The sequence below is a fragment of the Octodon degus genome, unplaced genomic scaffold (assembly GCF_000260255.1).
Source record: "Octodon degus isolate 3935 unplaced genomic scaffold, OctDeg1.0 scaffold00026, whole genome shotgun sequence".
In the NCBI taxonomy this organism is placed as follows: Eukaryota; Metazoa; Chordata; class Mammalia; order Rodentia; family Octodontidae; genus Octodon; species Octodon degus.
Genome location: NW_004524602.1, coordinates 1,603,780 through 1,627,815, shown reverse-complemented (window position 1 = coordinate 1,627,815; position 24,036 = coordinate 1,603,780). Strand labels below are relative to the sequence as shown.

At 40.4% G+C, this 24,036-nt stretch overlaps 1 protein-coding gene across 3 annotated transcripts in view; it reads left to right on the top strand.

Moving 5' to 3' along the window:
* The first annotated feature begins 11,760 nt into the window (after positions 1-11,760).
* Scaper (S-phase cyclin A associated protein in the ER) overlaps positions 11,761-24,036 on the top strand; it is a 438,975-nt gene continuing 426,699 nt past the window's right edge. For 2 of the 3 annotated variants that reach the window (XM_023712676.1, XM_023712675.1), the window contains exon 1: positions 11,761-11,809. The gene's annotated coding sequence lies outside the window, so the exon portion shown is untranslated. The remainder of the gene's footprint in view (positions 11,810-24,036) is intronic. The other variant, XM_023712677.1, reaches the window with a different exon arrangement.

The window sequence follows — 24,036 nt, the reverse complement described above, 5'->3', positions numbered from 1 at the left end:
GCTCAGCCCACCAGGGGGCGGGGCTGGCTGGCATGTGGTGCTGGGGGATTGAACCGTGGTCCTTGTGCTTTGCTAAGCTTGTTCTAAGTAGGTGCGTTAGACCACTGAGCCATCTCACCAGCCTCAGCTTTTAAATTTTTAAAAATTATTTATTTACTTATTTGGTACAGGGTCTCACTATGCAGTGAAGACTCATAGTGATCCTCCTGTCTCAGCCTCCCCAGTTCTGGGATTACAGGGGTGAGCCACCACACCCAATTTTAGTGGCCAGTGGCTGCACTGCATGTGGTACTGGAAGTCAAACCTGGGTCCTTGCGCTTGCCAGGCAGGAGCTTACACTGCTGAGCTATCTCCCCAGCCCCACAATATTTAAATCAGGTTCAATACATCTATATCTTCAAACATTTATCATTTTCTTTGTAGTGAAAACTTTTCAACATCCTTTATTCAAGTAGATTATTGTTATCTATAGTCAGGCTACCATATAGTAGCAGACAAAGCTTCTGTTCCTGACTGTAGTTTGTTATCAATCTTTCCCAGTCCCTACCTCCCCCATTTTGCTATCTTTAGTAGTATTTTTTGTCATGAAGACTACTTTGTGTGATGCTAGGATAATTATATTGATTCTTTTGATTATTGTTGACACGTGTATCTTTTGCTATTAACTTACTTTAAATCTTGCTGTATTTTATATTTGATGGAAAGAACACACAGTTTTGTGTGTGTGTGTGTGTGTGTTTGTGTGTGTGTGTGTGTGTAGTACTGGGGATTGAACTCAGGACCTTGAGCTTGCCAGGCAGGCACTTAAGCTGCTGAGCTATATATCCCTAGCCCCAAGAGCATAGTTTTGTGTTGAGTCTTTTTTATTTATTTATGTGTGTGTGTGTGTGTGTGTGTGTGTGTCCAGCTCAGCCCACCAGGGGGCGGGGCCGGCTGGCATGTGGTGCTGGGGGATTGAACCGCGGTCCCTGTGCTTTGCTAAGCTTGTTCTAAGTAGGTGCTTTAGACCACTGAGCCATCTCACCAGCCCTGTGTTGAGTCTTAACATCTTTGCCTTTTATTTGGAATATTTATTCCATTTATATTCAACATAGTCATTGAACATTTAAAGTACATCATTACTACTTATGTTCTACTTGTCCAACCTCTTTTATGTTCCCCTTTTTATCTTTCCTTGCCTTATTTTAATTCATTTTCTTTTTATTGTTCTGCCTTTGTTCTATAACTTGTTAGCCATGCATTTTTTTTTTGCCATTCTTTTAGTGTTACTCAAGAAATTGTAGCATGCATTTTGCAACTGTGAAAATTTCTCTCATAGAAATTAGGACATGTAGTACCACTTTCTAAGCAATGCAAAAAAACCCTAAACCCTTTATTTGCTACTTACCGTATATTTTTACTATTCTTTTCACAAATGTCAATTACTTCTACAAACAGTATTAAACCTCACAACAGTTATTACTATAGCATAAAATCAACATTTAGAAATCCCCATGTATGCATCCTGTTTTCATTTTTTAACCAGCATCTCTATGCAACCATCTAGAATCTTACACCTCAAGAACTCTATTCAGTATTTCCTTTAGAGTAGGTCTGCTGCAGATTACATTTCCCTATTTGTGTTTGCCTGAAATGTCTTTATAGCAATTTAATTTCAAGGCATGTTTTAACCAGGTATTATATTATAGCCTGGCAGTTGTTTTCACTCAGTGCCTTCTTAACCTGAGAAAAGAATCTACAAAGCCATTTATGCCTAAAGGTAAAATATTAAGTGATTCCCCACTAGGACTAGTAAAAACATAAAGATGTTCACTGTTTTCACTTCTATTCAATACTGTACTAAAAGTCCTAGCTAGTGCAGGAAGACAGGGGGAAATGAAAAGTGTAAGTACTGAAAATAAAGAAGTACAACTGTTAGTATTTTCAAATACTGTTATTTTGTATGCAGGAAATCAAAAGTAACTTATAATCTATTATAATGAAATAAATAATTTTAGCAATACTACTGCATTCAAAGTTGTACTACATACAAGGTTGATCAACTTAATTTCTATTTCCAGCTAGAAAGTAAAATTCAAAGACCATGCTCTTTGTAATAGTCTTCAACAAAATCAAATACCCAAGATGAAGTATAATAAAAGATATGAAAGTTCTCTGCACAGAGAATTTTAAATAATTTTGTAATTTAGAGTTTTAAGGAATTTTCCTACCATATATGAAGATACTCTCTTGTTATATTCTAAAAGAGAAATGAAAGAAAATAGTTTTAAAACCCAAAGATATACTATATTCAAGGATTAGAAGATTCAATAATGTAAGGATGTGAATTTTCCCAATTAGATCTATATGGTAAATATATTATTTTCCAAAGTTCCAGACACTAACTCTAAAATTTATATGAAATAAGGGCAAAAAATAGCCACGTTAACCTTTAATAAGAATAATATAGAAGGATTTTACAAAACTGGATTTTGGAATTGTTACAAAGCTCTACAGTGTAATATCAACATAGAAATGTTCAGAAACAAATCCACACATATGCACCCACTCGATTGATGAATGAAGTTAGCACTCCCACTGTGTGGCCTGTATCTAGATGTCGCGCTAAAGTCTCATGTGCTCATTCATAGGTGGGGCTTTGGGAATGACTGCATCATGAGTGTGTGGTATTTGATTAGTCCTCTTGGGTCTGGATGATGATCTTGTTTTTTGGGGGGACACAGTGTCCCTCTAGTCTAGGCTGGCCTTGAATTTACTGTATAGTGCAAGTTGGCCTCAAACTTGTGGCTACCCTCTTGATTTGGCCTTCTGAGTTCTGGGATTACAGGCATGTGGTAGGACTATAGGTGTGCCCAGCTGCCACATATAATTATAATTTCTGTAGTATCCATGTTTAAAAAAGAAACACGTAAAATTAATTTTATCAGTATAAAATCTATTTAGCATAAGATGCTTCAAAATCATCTATGTGCATTCAGTAAAAATTTTTATTGTGGTATTTTGCTTCTTTCATACATAGTCTTTGAAATCTGTTGGGTAAATTACACTTAATGCAAGAATTAATTCAGATTCATACTTCAATTGGTTTATAGCCACATGTCCTAGTGGTTACTGTATTGGGTACTTCAGGTTGCTAAGTTAAAAGGGGCAAAGGGCAGGTGGAGAATATTTTAGCAGCTGTAACTTTGACCTATCAAACTTCATTCTGCTTATATCCAGCCTGTCAATGTTCAGTACTAGCCAGATCCTTCTTAGTGTGCTAAGATTGTCAGCAGTGGGTTATAAACATCCTTTGGACCAGCCTGAATACAGAATAAACATCAGGTTAGGTATCAGGTTCATTAAAAAAAATCAGTCTATTGTAGGTCTGAAAAGCAGAGAAATTTTAATCCAGAATATTACCTCTACAGTTGTTGGAATAGTTGTGAACTCAAACATTAGACAATGAGATAAACCACAGATTAGTGACATTGTACAACCACTACTACTTCTAGTAATGGAGGAAGAGCAGAGGGTAGTTATTATCAAAGACCCAAACTGGTGCTACTCAAGAGCTAGTATTGTAGCAGAAAAACCAATTATCAATCCAAATGGAAGACTCTCTGCACTGAGGAGTTAGATTATGCTAGTGGGGTGGAGAGCCCAGAGGTTCAAACCACCAGCCCAGAGTCAGGTTTGAGGTTTGTTTTTTTTTTTGTTTTTTTTTAAATTTTATTTTATCCAGCTGTGCCTGGCTTGGGTCTGGCTGCTTTGCTCAGTTCCTTCCTGTTGTTGCCCTTGGGGGTGAACCTGTTGTGCCCCTCTGGCAAGATGTTCTGCTCCTGGACTAGCTGGGTGGTTCTGTCCCCTACTCTCTCTGCAGGGATTGCAGCAGCAGGGTTTCACCCAGTCCTGCATGCCAGGCCTGAGCTGAGTCTGGAGGGGACAAGGTGGTGTAGGGGGGAGAGGTAGTTCTCCCACACACTCACTGGGCCTGGACTAGGACTGGATATGGGGGTTCCCAGAATATGACAGAAATTCCTACTCTGTGGGCGGGGTGTGTGTGTGGGAGTACTATGGAGTGATGGGGGCGTTCCAAGAGGGTGAAAGAGGGTGTCACTCATGCTGCGCCTGGGCTGGGACCAGTAGGTCATGCCAGCACAGGGTAGCCAGAAGCTCTCCCACACACTCACCGGGCCTGGGCTAGGACTGGATCTGGGGGTTCCTGGAATGCGGCAGAAATTCCTCCTGGGCAGGTGGGGTAGGGGAGGTGCTGAAGAGTGGTGGTGGGCATCCCAAGGGGGTGGAAGAGGGTCTCACCCACGCTGCACCTGGGCTGGGACGAGTAGGTCCCACCGGCACAGGGTAGCCGGAAGCTCTTCCACACACTCACCGGGCCTGGGCTAGGACTGGGTCTGGGGGTTCCCAGAATGCCTAAATTTTATTTTAGGGAATGGTCTACAGGGTTTTCAGGGTCTCACTATTAGATTGGACTCATAGTGATCTGCCTGCTTACAGCCTCCCAAGAGCTGGGATTACAGGCACATGCCACCCCGCCCATCTCAATTGCTGTCTCAGTGTGCCCGGGGAGCAGGGCCGGCATGCTCGGGATTGAACTCCCAGCCCCTGTGGCTGCTTGCAGGAGCTTTAATCTGCTGAGCTATTTGGCCAGAGGTTTGAGTTTAGTTTAAATATGTTTGCAAATGGGAAATACAAAGCTGATAGCAGGTTCTGCTTGGTTCCAAGGAACAGAAGAATTTTATCATATAACATCAGGCAGGTTTGTACAGGAACATTCTGGGAGGGAAGGAATCCAAGAAGAGTAGGAAAAGTTGAAAGTGTCTTTGACTGGGCTGGTCTTCACCCAAATATGATAACCTTGAAGCCCCTGAGGCAGGTTAGAATCACTGCATATTTTTAAAACGCAAACCAGACAGTCAGTTTGACCCACACTTCGTTAAGGAGGGACATCCGGGCTTAGACAGACAAAGCTAGCTGTATGACAGGAGACATGAGCATAGTCACAGGCTATGAATTAACTTCTAACTTACGTTATAATATGCCTACAAGTCTGCTGTTCTCTAAGGGTTCCTTAACAGTATCATGGTAGGAGATGTGAATCATGAAGTAAAGGATTGTTCAGTGAGAGCTGAAGACATGGAGGTAACACAGTCAGTACTGGAAACACTGTGCAAGGAGAAAGTGACAGAAGTGCCAACGCTTTCTTTTTTCCACACTCCAATATTCCACTAGAGCCTCCTAATGGCCAAACTTCCCTGGAAACCACTTGTCCAGGTAGGGAGGATTATCTGGAAGACTTTTTTTTTTTGAAAGAAGGGCAATTATTTCCATTTTGTCTAAACCTGGCCCTATTTCTATGTATTGATATACACAGAGCCGGCTAGGACTTACCTTTATTCCTTCAAGTGGTTTTAAGCAATACAAATTGGTCCAGCTGAAGTGCAGATGTGTAATCTTTGAAGCAAGGCAAACAGGGCGGTGTCCCCCCCCCCACCACAGTGCCCAAATAAAACATGTGTCATGGACAGCTGTGCTCCATGCTGTCAGCTGTGACTGAGCTTTGAGATAAGAGACTATGACTTTCCAGGGCATAATAGACTACACACCGGAGTTGAAGCACTGACCCCAAAACATTAGACACTACCTCAGTTGTGTCATGCAGATACTCTTTCTGCACATCCTTCTCTCTGAGTATTGATTGCAGAGGTGTTCTAGGCCTCCCACCTAGCTCAGCTCACAGCACTCACTACTTCCCACCATTTTCACAGTCACTCATTCTCAAGCCACTCCCTTCTTCATGGATTAATAAAATCTGGGTTTTTCCCTGGGTTGAGGCCTTTGCTCTGGTTAACCATCATCATAGCTGGATTTTGGACCGCTATTAGTTTCCCATACTACAAATATGCCATAGTGTCTTTATTCTTGCCATGGGTTGCACTGAAAGTGGTAGACTGGAATTAACTTGCTAGAATTTCAATAACTTTTCCATAGAATTACAAATATAAACATCCCAGATTGTGACAAGTTTCAGGATGGGCTCTCTATATCCTGGGAAGGGCTCTCTGTATCCAGGGACCCTGAGAAATGTACTTCATTAAGGGAATAATCCAGTGGCAAATCAAAGAATGAATTAAGAACAAATAGGCAAATAAGTATCATAGACTACATCTTTTTCTATCCAAGATAATTACCTCCTATATTATATAATTCCGTGCTTCTAACAGTACATGAATATACAGTATACAAATGAAGATGCCCTTGTTATGTCCCCAACATGAGTGAGATTATTTACTTTTATATTCTTAAGGTTTAAGTGGTCTAGAGAATACAGTCTTCTCCATCCAACTACGGATTCTCAAGTTTTAGTGTCACGAACTAGCTGGTAAAGTACAACACCATTGGTGTACTTCTATATAAAATAGTATAGAAGGGGGAAAACTGGTTACTATTAGTGTAAAATAAAAAATGCATGTCATTCTCAGTCATTTCTTTAAACCAATCATAAGCACAAAGTTGATACTTATCACTGTCCTCTGTCACTACTTTTTCCATGTCCCCACTGTTCTTAGTCTTTGGCTAGTTCTGGACCTTTATCTTGATAGGGACACAAACTATCAAGGATCATAGTTCGCAAAGGATCACAGTTCTTGGTGTCTTGCTTTTATTGGGTCTTATCCTTATTGAGTTTATCTTTTCACATTTTCTGTTGAAGATGGTAAAACAAAATGGTTCTGCAGTAATTTCCTTTTTTTTTTTGGCTCGGGTCTTCCATGCCCTGTTGTGTACTTCAACCCAAGTTTCCTTTGTTAATTGGAACCTATTGTAGCCCCTCCTCTACATGTTGGTTTAGTGACATAAACACAAAAAATAGTCCTTTGGAAGTTCCAACTTGTCATTCAATAGGAATATCATTATGTTCTTTGGTGATAAAAGCACATTTCTCTTGGGAACTATAGCCTATGAGGTAGCTACCTCTCCCTGTGTCCTTTCCATTTACTTGAGTTGGCTTTCAGATGCAGTACATAGTGGTTCCCTTCCTCTATTGCTCTGATGAAGGGAAACACAACCCAGAAATATCAAGAAGCTAATGTCACTGGGTCATTAGGTTTAAGTGTCCAGAACCTGGGTATTCTGGTTGTAGTGGAACAGCACCATCTGTTGGTCACTAGCTCCAATCATCTGCTCCAGCCTGTAGAACTGCACTTGATCTTGTAGAATATATCTTAACAGTGCAGTGGTGTACCAGTTATGGCTTCAGTCTGCCACTCATCAGTCTACCAAATCATTTATTCTTAGATGGTGGGGTATATAGTAAGAATAGTCAATTCTGAGAGCATGAGCTTGTTTGCTTTTGAGATGTCTACCTATATAACTTCCTTACATTTTCTTGTTACCAATATTCCAGTATTGTTTTTTATAAGTCTCCGAGCAACAGGCAAAGCCATTAGCCACTACCTAGGAGCCAGGATAGAGCCAGACCTAGCTAATGTTTCCCTCCACGTAAACTGGACATTTGGATGTACAGTTGTTTCCCCCACCAAGAAGATTGCCTTTCACCATTTCTTTCAGAGCCACTTTTAAGCAGAATGGTAGGATCACAGTAGTCCATTTCTAGCTGATACCCAAGTATTATGTGAACTAATCTTTAAACCAGGTCTAAGTTTATTTTCCTTCAATGAGTGGTGACAGATAATTTTCATGGATCTCCAGAGTCTGAGCTACCAGCTGATGCAACTTACCTGTGTTCTCCTGACCTGCTCAAGCCTGTTTTATATACCACTTTTAATTGATGATGGGTATGCACGCCCTATTTTATGACAGTTTGTGATGAGCAGCTCAAATTATATTAATCTTATGTCAGAGAGACTCTGTCTTTACTAGAATCCAGTGCTACTTTGGAAGAGAAACTGAATCCAATGAAGCCATCATGGATCTCTAGCAACTATGAAATGGGTTGTCAGAGGGATGAATGAAAGAGTGGCCCTGAGCAGGAAGAGTGTATCTCTTTCAATTATTGGTATGGAGAGCTTTGGTGTTACCATAAAGGCAGCTTGGAAAAGAAAATCTCCCAATTAGCAATTCAGGGGTGGGGTGGGTGGGGTAAAGATCACTGATTGGTTAAGGCCTACAAGGCCAACAACTGAGGACAACTCACCCCAATAAGAGGCTGGAACTGAGTAAGATATCCCAGTAGGGAAAAGGAATGAATCTGTTTGTCTGTTACATCCGTAGTTATCCAAGGCTCCTGTAAGGTGATGAGGATGTCCTTGGGTGTGGGCTACACAGACCACCGTGGGTACTGTCATTTGCTATCTGGGCATTCTTGTCTAGCCACCATGATGGTGGATGAGCTCATCCCCTTCTGGAAATTAGGGCTCCCTCCTCCAGTGCCAAGGGTCTTCATCCATGTTCAGACAGGTTTGCCAAGGACTTGGTGGCTTTTGAGGGCACTCCTTTGCCCAGGGTCCGGGTCACTTGCATTTGAAACACTCAGACTTGCTTCCATCACCATTTGGATGATCTTGGTTCTTCTTAGTAGTACAGGCTTTATCATGAGCCTTATTGATTGGGGCAGGATAGATTTAGCCTGGCTTTTCTTTGCAGCAGACTCCCATTTGTCCTCTTTGTCATGATCATTAAAGACAATGCAAGACAAATCAACCACTTATGGGCCTTGTTGGAGTTTTTAGTTTCCTCCTACTATATGGAACTGACTGGCTAATAAAATCTTGTCCCAGGATACTCTGGCCCTCTCTATTTACTGGGCTTAAATTAATGTATTTACTGAGTGTTTTTCTAGCTGGTGCTGGAAAGCAGCAGGATTTTCATCAGAGCCCTGATAGTCCTAACCTTATCATAAGTTTGAGTTTTTTGGGTTTGGGGCCTTAATTAAGCTAGATAGATCAACACCAACTATGGGGTTTGTTTATGAGGTTGTCTTTATATTCTAGGGGGTTGATTATGCAGGTTGATAAGGAGATAGCCTATGTGGGTCTCAAATTTATCCCAATGACTGCCTGAGAAGGCATTCTAGCAGAGTCAGGTAGTATGGATGAAGCATTCCATATGAGTCTGTAGGCAGGAAGAGGAAGAATTAGGTTGTGGGACCCTTATAAAGTGTCCCCTGGGTCATCTCTTTACCTGTCCATGCCCAGGGCATCCTCTGGTGAAGTGGAACTCTTTGAGATTAGGTCATGGGAACTAGAAAGGAAAAGGAAAGGAGTAAAATGGCATGGAGGCTCAAGGCACAGCCAGAATAGCACCCACATATCCTGGCCTGAAATTTTAGGAATCTCCAGAGGGCCCTTGGTATTCTTATTTTCCTTAGGACAAAGATGGTAGGGTTTGGCCCTGTGGTGTTGCCCAAAATCCAGTGAGTGGAGAGGAAGTGGTCTCAAGCTCCAGTCCTAATACAGACATTCCTCAATGACTGGGTTCAATTCCAAGGACCAGGGCATTAAAAAAATAGATTACTAATTAAGGAATTATGTAGTATTCATATTACAACATTCAGAACAAAGAAAAAAATGGTGAAAAGAAACTCTAATTAGATGACTTTGGAGCTGGGGAGATAGCTCAGTGGCATGCCTGACAAATGCAAGGCCCCGAGTTGAATCCCCAGTACCAAAAAGCCCCAACCCAAACCAAACCAAAACAAGCAACTAGCTGACTTTGCTTTTATTTGCATAACTCTTATATATAGTACTGTAGAGTATATAACAACATAAACCTATACTACAATCAGCAAAAATTATAGTATATTACTGCATAATCTATACAAAGGTACTGTGTACAAAAAAATACATTGAGGGGCTGGGGAGATGGCTCAGTGGAATAAGTGCTTCCCTGGCAAGCACAAGGCCTGAGTTCAATTCCCAGTTCTGAAAAAAAAAAAAACAAAAAAAAAAACAAAAAAAAACAAAAAAAACCACATTGAGGTTGTATCAACAAGACATATAGAACTATACAAAAAAAGGTGAGTAGTATGTCTGAGCAGAGGGTGGTAAATCTAAACAGTCATTAAATAGGGCATTAAAAGAAAAACATCTGCATATATATTAGTTTTTCCCAAAGTGTCTGGACCAAAAAGGCTAGACCATAAAACAACAAACACCACTTTGTACTTGAAACCCAGTTTGTGTTGATATATGAGCTAACTGGGTCATTTAACCTCTCTGGCTAACCCTATTTCCCTGATATAGGGAGAGCTGGTAAGGCTATATTAATAACTACTGATATACTGCTTCATTCTTTAAGATCTGCCTTATCAGGCGGAAACTGATATAGGACCTCCAACTGTTGTACGAGAAAGATTGTAACTCCCAACCTGCTAGATGTCAGACAGGCCAAATTTGTGTTTCCCAAAAGTGAAGACTGAATTCTAAAGGACAATAGAAGCTAAGAGGAGTAAGAAATTTTATTAAGAAACAGTTCTTGAGAGTGACAGGAGGAAACTTAAGTAAGTTGCCAAAGAGCTCACTTCTTGAAGTTTTATAGAGCAAACTCACAACATGGGTACAACATGGGATAAATTTATGATCAGCCAGTAAGATTACAAGTATAGCTGCTTAGGTAATGTTAATCCAACTGGGAAGCATGTCATGTAGCAAGTGTACATGAAACGAACAAGGACATTTTTTTGGAAGAGATGAGTCAAGAGGTCTTGGTCATTCACCTGGATGACTGATTCCCAGCTAGACTTTATTGGACCAGGTAATATTGATTAAAGTATTTTGTTTATCCCTCTGGGAGGTATGTAGGTGTAGTTATTCTACCTTTATCTTGAGACCTGACCTTCAAGGAATGTACCTCCAGCCACAGTTGTAATGTGTTCCCTTCTGCACTAATTCCTTAGCAGGGTCTAGCCCTGTTTGATTGTGTATAATATTTCTACCTAATGTAGCTGTCTTTTTGGTTCAGACAGCTGTCTATCATAAAACCATATAACCACGTTCGTCCACGGTGGGTAAGGACATGCATGTATGCAGGGATGGGAAGCTTCTTGCACAGCTCACACACACTCCAAGTCCATCAGCTCTGGGACTCAACTGCCAACCCTGCCCAGACAATATTTCCCCATACATTCTTTCAAAATGTTTCTGCCACACTAAACTCAATGCCCCCACCCTGGTTCTGGTTGCCACTGTTGGTGTGCAGTTAAACAAGAGACTAAATCAACAGGGTGAGCACACGTGATGGGGCCCACAGGGTAAGGGACAGGTATAAAAACACAGATGAGCAAAGCTCACCTGCCTTCCCATCACCTCCCGTGGGTCCTGTGTCTTTCCAGCTGCTAGGAAGGAACAGGCAGGTAAAAGGGGTGGATGAAAGTGCTAGGAAATCTTCACTTGACTTTAACCTTCCCTGGCTAGTTTGGAACCGTGATTTAAAAATCACGCAGTAACTGACCAGTGTTACGCCGCGTTTTAAGCAGATTAAAGGTCGTGGGTGTAGTGCCTTCCACGCCTGGCATAGGAGGCTTCCGTGTCCTCGCCGTGACTTTCACGTTGCAGATCTGAGGCAGCCCTCTGGCGGACTGAGGTGAAGGGATGTACAGAAGACCCCAGGCGGCGGTGCAAGCGAAGCTCATACAATGAGCAGCGCAGAAGACCTCAAACAGCAGCTCTACCTTGCGTTCCGCGCCCCGGCGGCGTGGGCCGCACTGCGCCTGCGTGCGGGTGCCGCGAGCGCGCAGGGTCACGTGGCGCGCCGCAGGCCACCCCGCCCCGCCCCTCTTAGCTGCCCCGCCCCGCCCCGCCTCTTTCCCGGCGGGACGCTCGGAGCTGCCGGTACTGCGCAGGGCGGCAGGGTGAGTGTCCGCGAGGGGCCTGGGGCGCGGCGGCGGGGGTGTGGCGGGGCTGGGGACAAGATGGCGGCGCGGCGCACCTCCTCTCACCTGGGCGCGGACGGAGCGGGATGTGGGTGCCGCTGGGGGAGGGGAGCCGCGCGGCTGAGGTAGCCGAGCGGGGGCGCGGTGCGGGCCGGGCGGGTGCTCCGCAGGCCCGGGCCGGGGTCTTGGGTTTTTCTGCACTGTCTGGGCTTCCGGGGTCTCGGGATCCCCTTTCTTTACCTCAGTGACAGGTGGTCGACGTCGTGGCCTCGAGACGCCGGGCAGGGTGGGGAGGGTCGCTCGGATTTGCAGACGCTGCTGTTGAGCCAGGGTGTCACTCAGGCCTGTCACCTGGGGTCGCAGGCCGCCCTGCCCTGTTCCTGTCCTGGATCTTTCTTTGCGCCTTCCCGCGTGTGCCTCCCACTCGCTCCCCGGGGCGAGGTCGGATTTGGGTACCGGCTTCGGTTGTGAGAAAGCGGCAGAAAGCGCGCTTTCACGCTGCACCTGCCGCTGTCAAGAGCCCGCCTGCTCTGAGATCAGGAGGCTTCTTGTGTCTGTGCAGACTTTTCACTTGTGTCCCGTACTGTCCTGAAAAAAGCACTTCCCCATCTTCATCTCACTGAAAGGACAAATTCCATGTATCATTATAATTTACGTATTTATTACATTTACATCGTTTCTCCTAAACAGTCTAAGGTGGGGCTAGGAGTTTATGGCTTGCACCCCATGACCCACCTATGAAATCTGGACTAAGCTACCTGAATTTAGTAGTTTTGACTGGTATTCCACTCTTGTCTAGCTTCATGCTGTGTTCTTTTCTGTAAACTACTGTATATCTTTTACTCAATGTATTGGCAGAGATTGAATATTGAAATGATTTCAATAATACCCACCAAAGAATTAATATTTTTATTACTTAATCCAAGAGGGTAGGGGTGTGTGTGTGCGCATGTGTGTGTATGCGCGTGCGTGCGAGTATTGCTGGAGTTTGAACCTTGGACCTTGCAGCATGCTGTGCAAGCACTCTACCACTGAGCTATATAAATTGAATGAATTTTTAATGTGAGTTGCAACATTATCTTTGTGGAGCAAAGTGTGATATGGTGGCTTCAAAGGCAGACTGATCTGAGTTTGAATCACAGTCTTACCACACGTGTCCTTTGGGAGATAATTCTGGCTTTAAGTGACCTGTTCTGTAATGTAGGGCTAATTTTCTCCTCATAAATTGATTGATAGCAATAACTGAAGCGTCCGTAAACATTTAGAGCAACTTTAGTAAATGCTGTTCTTTTTTTTCTCCCCTGCTAATGTAACCTGAGTTTTAAGGCACACTCTGTGCTTTAGGCCATTTGGCCTCCTATAATAAAATACCCTAGGGTGGTGGCTTATTAACAAGAGAGATTGGTTTCTCACAGCTTTGGAGGTCAGGAAGTACAAAATGAAGATACTAGCAGCTTCCAGGTTTGGTGATGACCTGCTTTCTGGTCCATAGATGGCAATTTCCGGTGGTATTCTCATATAGCAGGTGGAAAGATCTCTTTCATAGGGTGTATTAATCATATATATATATATATAACCAGGGATTGAACTCAGGACCTTGTGCTTGCCAGGCAGGTGCTTATGCCATTGAGCTATATCTCACTGGCCCATTAATCCTATTCTTGAGGGCCCTCCCCTCTTTTTACTTCTTACCTCTCAAAGTTCCTGCCTCCTAATACCACCTTGAGAGGTAGGATTTCAACATATGAATCTTCAGGGACACAAATATCAAGACCATATAGCACTATGGTTAAACAAACATCTGTTGATTATGGCCAGAAAACTATGGAGCATAATCAATCTTGCCATACAAATGTGTTTGTAGATAAGTAATTTTGGTGGCTGGTGTCTCAGGCTATAGTATCTTTTAACAGGTTTAAGAAATTTTTTTTCTTTGTTTCATTAGCATTTAAGAATCAAATGATTAATTTTGTAGTAAAACTTATTAATGCCTTCATTTAACTACTTTTCAGGAATCTTTCAAGGATAAATAAGATGAAAGGACGTGAGATTCTTTGTTCACCTTCATACCCAACCACAACCTAACCTAGTTTTTAAAAAATATTTTAAACAGTTTTTATGTATTTATTTATTTATTTGGTAAATTATTTATTGGGTCTCGCTACTCAGCTTAGACTTGTAGTGATCCTCCTGTCTCAGCCTCTCCAGCACTGGGATTACAGGCATGTGCCACCACACCTGGTTTTGGTGGCTGGCATGGCATGTGGTCCCAGGGATCGAACCCAGGTCCTTGTGCTTGCCAGGCAGGCACTTAGACTGTAGAGCTATTTTCCCAGTCCCTAACCAGTTTCTTTTTTTTTGTACCAAGAATGGAGCTCATGGGCTTGTGATTGCCAGGCAGACGATATACCACTGAGCTATATCCCCTGCAACCCAACCTAGTTTTAAAGGAGAAACAAAAATCCTTTAAGAATCATCTTTGAATATTCCTTACACATGTAGAAAGTGCTGGTAGTATTTAGTGGGAAGTTTAACAGAGTTCCCTCTATTGGTACAATCTGATATCTGTTGCAGAATTGGCATTTCCGAAATTGCAAGTGGCTTGGCTAATGAAAATTAAAATACATGATTAATATAATTCTGAGTCAGGAGTCGTGGTGCACAACTGAAATCCCAGCCCTTCAGAGAAGGCAGGAGGATAGCTTCATTTGAGGTCACCCTAGACTACATAGTAAGACCCTGGGTTTTTTTTTTTTTTTTAATTCTGTTTGCAGTTTTCAGCTGGATAGTGACCTTTTTTCCACAAACATGTTTGGCTTTTAATGATTGGCAGTAGGTGTTGTAGCATCTACCTTAAAGAATTATTTGAAGGAAATTTTTTTTTTGGCGGAACTGGGGATTGAACTCAGGCCCTTGTGCTTGCCAGGGAAGCGCTTATTCTACTGAGCCATCTCCCCGGCCCCTGAGAAATGTTTTATGGAAAGACTTTTCCTCTGTGACTTTAAACACTAAAGGTTTCATGAAGTTTTGCTAAATAGCTACTACTTAATGATGTTTTCTTAAAGTAATAAATTTATTAGGCTATTTGAAAACATGCAAGAATACAAAGAATGATATATTAATATGTACCATCTCTCTATCTTCAGTTACCTACACATGGACAATCTTGACCATAAAAGCTGCCCTGTGCCAAACTGTTTTGAAGCAAATCTTAGGCATAATGTACATTTGTAAACATTTCTGTGTGGAGTGCCTGCTTTTGATACAAGACAAGAAAAGAGTTTTGAAATTTCTAGTGGGGCGTACTGCATAAATGCCTCTTGATGTATTCATGGCAGTGTGCATAGAAATAATTGAAAACCTCACTAATCAACAAAGCATTAGAAAATGTCTATATTACTCTTCCAAATATTTTTTTTTTGTGTCAAACTGAAGTTTCTTTCCATTTACTAAAAATGTGAAAAGTTATTGATAGTTCTTAAAGTATACCTATAATAATATTATTTAGGTACTGAACTCAGAAAGACATACATGCAAATTTTCTTAAACTTAACTCAAGAAAGGCAGAAAGATGGGTGAGTACTACTGCCAGGATTTTGCCATACCCATTTTTTTATATTAGCTTTTTTTATAGGTATGATAGTATTAACAAATTTTTCTTTAAAATTTAAGTAAAAATATGGTTAAAGATAAACTTAGTTAAGGAAAATACATGAAAGAATAACTGCAATTTGGGTTCAGAGATAGCTTTTTTTTTTGCAGCTTTTTTTTTTTTTTGGCAGCTTTTCTGAGCTGTATTTCACATACCATAAAATCTATCCATTTACGGTGGAGACTTCATTGGTGTTTAATGTATTAATAGAGTTGTGCATCTATCACCAAAATTAATTTTTGAACATTTCTAACACCCTAATATAAAATTCTGCTACCATTAGTAGTTACTCGCTTTCCCTGGCCCCATCTTTCTTCCTCTCCCAACCTATGCCCTGCAACAGCCCACCACTAACCTACTTTCTGTTTCTATACCTTTGCTCATTCAGGGCATAGCATGCTAATGAAATCATATACTATGTTATCTCTTGTGTCTAGAGTCTTCTTTTGGCATGTTTTCAAGGTTCACCTATATTGTCTCATGTATTAGCACTTCCTTCCTGATTGTAATTGGATCCCATTCCATTGTGTGGGCATATCATATTTTATTTATTCATTTGTCAGTCATTGGACACTTGGATTGCTTCTGTATTCTATTATGGGTAATGTTGCAATAAACATTCTCATACAAGTTTTTGTGTGAACTTGTGTTTTCATTTTTTAATGAATGTATTCCTAGTGGTGGAATTGCTGAGTCTTATGGTAATTCTGTGTTTAACTTTTTAAGATCAGACTGTTTACCAAACCAATTATAGTATTTTAAATTCCCAATGCATTGTGTGAGGATTCGAGTTTCTCCACATTCTCTCCAACGTTTGTTTTTTTTCCTTTTTTGGAAGTCATTATTAACTTTATTGAAAATCAATAATAATTATATAGCAAATTAAAAATTGTAGACAAATATTGAAATGTGAAAGGTATAAGATGTAGACAGAATGAATTTTAGAAAAATATTTTTTAATTAATTTTTTAGAAAAATATTTCTGAAATGAATACATGAGATTAATAATAGATTGCACATTGTAAAAAATAATTTACAAACTTAAATGAATATGACAATAAAATTATCAAAAATAAACATGAAGAAGAGTTTACAGATAAGTCATATAATAGTTCACTCTGTGCCAAAAATCAAGAAACTTATATTTATATAATTAGGATTCTCAAAGTAGAAGGAGGTAGGCAATAAATATTTAAAGATCTAAAATTTCTGAATTTATTTAAAATGATAGCACCACATTTCCAAGAAAAATGAACCTTTTGCACAAGAAATGAAAAAAATTATATCAAGATACACAAAACTGAAATTGTCCAAAACTTATTGTAAAGAAAAAAATCATTAAAGCATATACATAGAAAAAAATTAGCTATGGAAGAACAAAATTAAATAGAATCTTATTCCATATTAGAAAACAGAAAAGTGAGTAAGAAACTAGACTTATTTATTCAAACAGAAAAAAATCTGCCCTCATTAAATTTATTCTTAGCAAACATACCTTTGAGAACTAAAAGTAAAATATTTTCCAGTTATACAAACTCGAAATATTCTAATACCTCCAGGTGTAGCATATAGAAAATAACAAAGACCATAATCCAGAAGGTAAGAGAAGTTGCTGTATGGTCTTTGATAAAGAATAAAGAGCTCATAAAATGGTACTTATGCAGAGCTATGTAAAAAATAGTTATATCAGACAAACCCAGTTAAAAGGTCATTGAAGATTTCCACAAAACAGTATCATTTTTTTTTTTTTTTTTTGAAGAACCGGGCATTGAACTCAGCCCCTTGTGCTTGCCAGGGAAGCATTTATTCTACTGAGCCATCTCCCCGGCCCAACAGAATTTTTTTTTATATCAGGTTATATACATATTTTTTCGTGTGTGTGTGTAAAGACAAGGAAGAACTAATAGGGCTGGCCAAAGAGCCCAGCGGATTAAAGTACCTGCAAGCAGGTGCAGGGGCTGGAGGTTCAATCCCCAGGCCTGCCTTGCCGGCCCCACCCCCGGGGCATGTTGAGTTGGCAGTTGAGACTGGGGGTGTTGTCCTGCGCCTGTAATCCCAGCACAGCTCTTGCGAGGCTGTAAATAGGCTTATCACTACGAGTCTGATCTAGTAGTGAGATCCTGAACACCCGGTAAACCCTGCCCTAAAATACAAAACAAAACCAAACAAAAAAAAACTAATATAAAGTCAATGGAAAATAGAAATACACTTTTTAAAGTTTCTAATACTAGGAGAAAATATTACCCCATGTCTTATAAGTAGATTGTAACTCAGAGAAAAAGTATAAATCATAAAACAAAAAATTAAACAATCTCCAGAAAATTAATTAAATATTCAAAATTAAATATTTCAAAATAATATTCAAAATTAAAATTAAATTGTGAGTCCAACTAAGTGGCCAGAATGTACTGTATCATGTATGAATTTGTGTCAATTTAGAGTATTCACATAGTATTTGATTAGGTTACTATATACAGAAATATCAGCTAAGAAAAAGTTTTCATGATGGTAAAGAATTACTAAGAATAAAACATAACAAAAATACTGGAATGGTAAATGTATGACCAACACCTCTAACAGTCTGGGGATAGAATATCACACAAAGTTCTATTATGTGGTGACGTGGACAGTGCTCATGATGCTTCCTGGTGGCCAGGTGTAACTTGTGAGACTGAGCCACTGCTATTTCCTTGATATCCACCCTGTAGACCCGGGAAGAATCCTGACCCATAGGGTGCAGGAGAAGTCCATTTGTAGAGTATGCTGATGGGAATATTTTGCTGCTGTACAAAAAAGAATAACTGAAACACTACTTTTGTATACCTCTTATTCTCCTGTGTTTGTTTGCCCTATTTGGTGGGTTCTTTCCATTCTCATTCACGGAGTTGTGATCATTTTGCTCCCTCTCTAGAACATCATTCAGTAGTCTTTGTAGGCTTGGCTTTGTCATTATGAAATTCTTTTTTTTTTTAAATTTTATTTATTTATGTGTGTGTGTGTGTGTGTGTGTGTGGCCAGCTCAGCCCACCAGGGGGCGGGGCTGGCTGGCATGTGGTGCTGGGGGATTGAACCGCGGTCCCTGTGCTTTGCGAAGCTTGTTCTAAGTAGGTGCTTTAGACCACTGAGCCATCTCACCAGCCCCATGAAATTCTTAAGTTGTTCTTTCTGATGGAAATATTTCACTTCTCCATTATACTTGAAAGGGAGTTTTGCAGGGTATATCAGTCTGGGTTGGAATTTGTTTTCTTGTAAGACTTGTATTACTTTGCTCCATGCTCTTCTTGACTTCATGGTTTATAAAGAGAAATCTGCTGTTACTTTGATGGGTTTTCCCTTAAATGTGATCTGTTTCTTTTCTCTAGCGGCTTTTAGTATACTGTTCCTGTGCTGAATTTCTGAGATCTTGATTATTATATGTCTGGGTGTGGTTTTAATTGGGTTAATGTCATTTGGAGTTATATATGCTTCAGTTACCTGAATGTCAGATTATTTCCCCACGTTTGGGAAGTTTTCAGCTGTTATTTCTGCCCATATTCTTTTCATATCACTTGTATTGACTTCTTTTTTATTGATGCCTATTAGTCTTATACTGTTCATCTTTGCATCATTTTGCAGATGTTGAATTATTTTTTCCTGCATCCTACTTATTTTTGAGGGATATTACCTTTTCACTAGCTGCAATGGTGTCTTCAAGGTCTGAAAGTCTTATTTTCACTTTCATTCAAATGGTTTTGCCAGCTTGTGATTGAGGTTTTAATTTCCTTTATATCACTTCGAATCTGCTTCATGCATTCTATTTCTTTCCTTTATTGCTTATTCAAGGATTCCATCATTTTTTCATTCTCCTCTATTTTTCTATCGGTGTCTTCTTTAGAAGCACTTAGTACATTTTTCATTATAGTTATCAATTCTTTTTTTACTTCAGAAATTATTTCTGATATGATTTCCTCTATACCTTCCTGCAGTTGCTTCTTTACTTCTGACGCTATTATATAAAAGATTTCAGGTGTGTGATTTCCAGTTTCTTCTATGCTATTGTCTTCTGCATTTGTTCTGGGTGGGTTGGGACCTGACAATACATTTTGCTTTTTCTCTTTGTAATTTTGTGTAGCACTGCCTTCTGACCTTTGGTTTAGAGCTTTGGTAGAGTTATTACCTTAGCACCAGGTCCAGATCTACCAAGTTTTCAAACTCCTCCAGGTGGGTGTGGCTTGGGTCTGGCTGCTGTACTCTACTTCTTCCTGCTGCAGCCCTTGGAAGTGAACCTGCTGTGCCACTCTGGCAAGATGTTCTGCTCCTGGATCAGCTGGGTGGGTCTTGCTTCTAGCCTCTGTGCAGGATATTCTGCCCCAGGGTTCCACCTTGGGCCTGTCTGATGGAGGAAGTTCCACTCACTGGTTAAATAACACAGGGATACACCTGGCCTGGGTGCTGGCTGGAATAATAAATATTTCTGCTTTGTATCCTGGCCATAAGATCAGGTAAAAGAGGAAGGGAAGTGTATCTTCACAGATCTTCAGGATTGAGTACACCTGTGCCTGATAGGAGAATGGATAGTTACTGGAGCTTTCAGTCCATACTCCGTTGGCTCCAAGGCAGAGTTTCACAGGGCAGAGAGCATCAGTTTATGGTGGCAAAGAAGAGCAAGAGGAGCCAAGGGAGGAGTAGCAGCCACAGTGGCGACAGACAGCAATCTGTTTTTTCTTTTTTTGACAACAGACTTCGTAGGTATGACATGGCATCTCTTAGAGATTTTGATTTGTATTTCCCTTAATGACTAGCGATTTCAACATCTTTTCATATCTCTTCATGTTTCCCTGTGTTATTTAACCTGATATGTGTTCTTACTATTTCTCTTGTGCACTCTGTCTCTCGATTGGCTTTTTTTGGGGAGGGTTTGTTTTGAGTTGGGTCTTGCTGTGTATACCAGCCTGGCCTTGAACTCATGGCGAACCCCTTCTGTGTGTTGGGATTACAGACATGTACCACCATGGCTGGCTTTCAAATTCATATTCTTAAGAGTATTATCCCCTAGAAAATCTTTGTGATATTTAAAAACTTTACTGTGAAGCATATACCCCTCCTTGTATCTTGGTTCACAAACTCAGTTCTCTCCACTTCTGGTTGCATACAAAACCGGATGAGAACCAAATCAAATTTCCCCAGAATGTTGACACTGAATCTAAATACTGAATTTGATTTGGTTCTTGTTCAACTTAGTTTGCAACCAGAATTGTGGAAAACATCAAGTTTATGAACCAAGGTATCACTCTATTTATTAATTTACACAGTATACTTAATTGCCTGTAGAATTATCTTGGATTTAAGAAAGAAAGAAAAAAAATCATGTATTTCAAGTGCATGATTGACTTTCAGTTTAGAGGTAGAGACAATAGTCTGTCGAGTATCAGACTGAACAGTAATGCAGAAGACATAGTGATAAAGATTGGGAGTCAGTGGGTAGAGCTTCAGTCTTAAGTCTGTTTTTTCAAAAAGTTTTGATAACTAGAGTTTGTAATCTCTGGATTGAAAATTGTAAATGAAAGCTGAGCTTAAACTGTAACTTGGAAGCCTACTTAAATTCAAATCATTTAATCTTTTAAAGTTGTAACTTCAGTACAAGTATATTTTGGACCGGGTTCCCCAGAATTCACAGGCCAGGAGTAGTGGAGATGAGCAGAGAGCAGGCCAGCAAGTGAAGCTTCCTGTGTGTCTACAGTCACATGCTGTTACCTGTCAGACCAGGCTGGAAGACTGTGTGTCTTCACTGATTCCAGAAAGAACAAAAGGAGGTATTTCGGCATAACCCACAAACCATCTGGCATTCTTCTTGCCTTTCCTTCAAAGTCTTTATCAAGTACCTACTGGTTGGTAAGAGACTGTCATAAGGAGGGAGAAGAGAAGAACATTTAGTGATCTATCCTTCAGGATCTTAAAATTTAGTAACCCCCCTCCATGTAAGGGAAGTTGGGAATAGAGGGCAGTATTTATTGGGGATCTATTATGTGCCTCGCTTTATTTATTATTTCAGAAATAATTTGAGAACCTATTTATTAGGTATTGTTTTAAGTAGTGGAGTTTAGAACTCTAGCATTCTCCCACTTAACTTTGTAAAGCAAATGTCATACTGTGGAAGAGAAAACTGAGATTCTGTTTTGTTATGTGTATTAGTATTCATTCCTTGTTTGGTGAGTATTCTTCTGTAATATGAATATACCATAATTAAATTGTGTATCCTTCTGTTGAAGGATATTTGGGCTGTTTCCAGTTTTGGGCTATTACGAATAAAGCTGGGATGAACATTTGTATGAAATGCTCATCCCAGCCTTCATTTTCATAGATGAGAATATTGTTTACAGGGAGGTTAAATGACTTCTCAGGATCACTTAGCCAGTGAGTTGGCTGACTCTGATGACTACTCTTTTCAATATATTATGCTTTCTCCAACTCTTTTGAGGTTGAGGATACAGTTAAAGTGGTGTGGGAGTTGAGGTGAAGCCCTGTCAGCAGGGTTGTAATGGTGTGGTGCCTGGGCTAGGGATAGATCAGAGCAGAGTGCTTGTGGACCAGGAGCAGGCCCTCAATTCTATTCTAGCACCAATAAGTAGTTTTTCTGAAGGCCCATAATCTGAGCTGGCTTTGAAGAATTGGCTTTGAGTGTGTAGAAGGTGAGAGGATGGAACAAGGTAACCAGAGATTTTGTTTGTAGTAGGACTGTGTTCATCAGTAAATAAATAATGCCTGCTCAGTGTCAGGCACTGGTCTGTGTTCTGGGGCTGTAGCAATAACAACCTGCAAACATTACAGATCTTCTGTTTTCCTACAGGGAGACATACAGCACACTTAGTAAGTAAGTAACATGAAGTTTCAAGTGGTCTAAAGGGGGAGGGAAATGAGGCGTGCCAGTGGTGGTCAGATAGATGGGTGGTGGAAAGGTCGCAAACCCCCAACTTTATTAAATTATAATTGACAAAAATTTTCAACATAAATTTGTAATGTACAACAGGCTGTTTTTATAGCTGTATGTATCGTTAGCATCCTCTCATTTCAACTTGAAAAACTCCCTTTAGTGTGTCTTGTAAGACTAGGCTAGTTGTGATAAATTTGTGCAGCTTTTGTTTATAAGGCCTGCAATTTTAAATTGGTTGCTTGCAAAGGCTTCACTGAAAGTGACATTTGAGCAAAGACAGTGAGCAGTGAGTGTTCTAGATGGAGGTGCCATAATGGTGAATCTCTGTAGTTCTAACGTGTCTGGGAAAATAAAGATGCCAGTGTGGCGGGGAGTGAAATGAACGTAGAAAGGGACGGGAAAGGAATACACTCAGTGTGTGGTGGCTCATTGTGAACACTGGCTTTCACCCTGAGTTGGAATGGCATTATGTTTTTAAAAATAACAGTTTTATTGAGATACTTGTGTGCTAAATAATTCACCTGTTGAAAAAAACGTGTATGCACAAAGTTGTGCAGTCATCACCATGATGAATTTTGGAACATTTTTATCAATCCCAAGGGAAACCCCATACTTACTAGTGGTCACTCCAATTCTCCCCAACCCACTTACTGTAGGTAATCTCCAATCTGTGTTCTGCCTCTCTGGATTTGACTATTTTGGACATTTGATATTAAATAGAACCATGCAATATGTGGTCTTTCCACTGAGCACAATGTTTTCACAGTTAATCCCTGTGGTAGACTGTCTCAGTACTTTTTTACCCTTTAGGGCTAGATCATATCTCACTGTATGGATATGCACATGGTATTTAGCCACTTGTCAGTTGATGGGCATGTGATTTGTTCCTATCGCCCATAATGCTGTATGAACATCTGTGTGTAATTTTTTGTGGGGACATATGGTTGCATTTGAGAGGCTGCTTCCTCTACCCCTGGTTTGGGGTTGAACCCAGGGCCTCATGTATGCTAGGCAAGCACTTGACAAAGGATAAATGACCTATGTTTTTATTCCCGAAGAGAGTCTGGTTTTAGTTGTTTCTTTTCTTTGTTCATTGGCTCTTCTGGTAGGGCTAGGCCATTTTTCCTGTCCCTTTGTATTCTATGTAGTTTTTGTGCTATAGATTTAAGTAAAGGTTTGGACACATTAAGTAGGCTCCCTGAAAGGTAAGGGCTATTTAACATAGACACATAATCAATAAACATATTCTTACTTGGGAGGTGAAGGCAGGAGTATTGCAAGCTCTAGGCCAGCCTATGTCTGAAAAAGAGGGGCTGAGACTGTAGCCTTTGATCACCAGTAATGATTTTAACAGAGATATTCTGTACATCGCTTTCCATATTGAGTCTGGGTTTGCTATTGAGTCAATTCAGTGAGAACAGCATTTAAAAACATGAAATGGAATATAGAGATACTACAGTTTGCCCCACACAGTAGGGCTAAATATTCCTTCATAGAACTTTTTTTTTTTTTTTTTTTGAGACAAGGTCTTACTATGTAGTTCAGGCAGGCCTGGAACTCATGGCAATCCTCCTGTCTCAACCTTTAAAGTGCTAGAATTGCAGATATACATTGCCACACCTGGGTCCCTTTATGAAACTTTTA